This window comes from Hyaena hyaena, unplaced genomic scaffold, assembly GCF_003009895.1.
Source record: "Hyaena hyaena isolate Hyena2069 unplaced genomic scaffold, ASM300989v1 scaffold_43, whole genome shotgun sequence".
Taxonomy (NCBI): Eukaryota; Metazoa; Chordata; class Mammalia; order Carnivora; family Hyaenidae; genus Hyaena; species Hyaena hyaena.
In genome coordinates this window covers 993,351-994,869 of record NW_024080675.1, presented here as the reverse complement: position 1 = coordinate 994,869, position 1,519 = coordinate 993,351, and the positions used below count along the sequence as shown (strand labels likewise).

At 44.9% G+C, this 1,519-nt stretch overlaps 1 pseudogene; it reads left to right on the top strand.

Moving 5' to 3' along the window:
• Positions 1 to 210: 210 nt before the first annotated feature.
• LOC120230540 lies at positions 211 to 720 on the top strand (annotated as a pseudogene).
• Positions 721 to 1,519: the final 799 nt, after the last annotated feature.

Below are 1,519 nucleotides of genomic sequence, written 5' to 3'. Positions count from 1 at the left end.
AATTCCTTGAGGGCTTATTCTTATATTCACAAAGCCCAGGGCTCCATAAAGTGATCAAAGAGCCAGGTTCCTTCAGACTGTCTGCTTTGTGATCTTTCACACGGTTGTATCTTCAAAGCCATAAAAATGTGTGTAAAAGTGCCAGCTCTCACGTCCCCATTTCAGATAAGAAAAGGAGAAGACCACTCCCCAGGCCCAGCCCCAGACGTAGCAGTTGATGAGATGTTGATGCCAAAGAAGAACCATATTGCCATTTATGAACTCCTTTTCAAGGAGGGGGTGCTGGTAGCCAAGAAAGACATCCACATGCCTAAACCCTCAGAGCTGGCAGGCAAGAATGTGCCCAGTCTTCACATCATGAAGGCCATGCAGTCTCTCAGATCACAAGGCCACATAAAGGAACAGTTTACCTAGAGACATTTCTGCTCTTACCTTACCAGCCAGGGTACCCAGTATCTCTGTGACTGCCTCCACCTGCCCCCTGAGATTGTGCCTGCCACTTTGTGTCACAGCTGTCCTGAGACTGGCAGGCCAGGGCCCAAAGGTCTGGAGGGAGAGAAACTTGCAAGACTTACATGAGGGGACACTGACAGAGACACCTGCAGACGAAGGACTGTGCCCCCTGGTGCCACCAAGAAAACTGACACTGGAGCTGGGTCAGCAACTAAATTCCAGATTAGAGGCAGATTTGGTTGTGGACGTGGTCAGCCACTTCAGTAAAGGTGGAAGAGATGGTTTTGTGTTAAATAAATCTGTAGGCAGAAAAAAAGAAAGGGAAGGGAAGGGAAGGGAAGGGAAGGGAAGGGAGGAAGGAAGGAAGGAAGGGAGGAAGGAAGGAAGGAAGGAAGGAAGGAAGGAAGGAAGGAAGGAAGGAAGGAAAGAAAGAAAGAAAGAAAGAAAGAGAAAGAAAGGAAAAAAGGAATGAAAGAATGAAGGAAGGAACGAAGGAAAGAAAAAGGGAAGACCAATAGCAAGAAAGAGCTTCAGCAAACAGTCCAAGACTCCCATTATACCTCATTGGCCACTCCTATCTGCAAGACAATGCAGGAGAAATGTACATGCATGCACATGCACACACACTCACACACACATACACGCTAACACACAAAAGATGTTAGGGTTTTTGCTTTGCTATTAGCAGCAAAAGTGGATCAGGGGACATATACACTGTTGCATACAGCTCTTCCTACGTAATCACATTTAGTGGAAATCCCTCCAAGTCACTGAGTATAGATGTAGCCTATACTTTTTAAATGGCTATGTTACTCCCCATGGTATGTGCACATATTCAATCATTCCCCTGATGGTGGGCACTCATTTCCTTTTCAGTGTTTTGCCAACCATAAATAACACAGCAAAAAACACCTTTGTTTATGTATGCTTTGTACCATAATCTATTTCTATAGACTAGATTCCTAGCAGTAGGATTGCTGGGTTGAAGGCCATATGTATTCAAATGTTTTAGTCTTGAGTGCCAAAATTTTGCAGCGATTCACATTTCATCCAGCAATGTATGAGT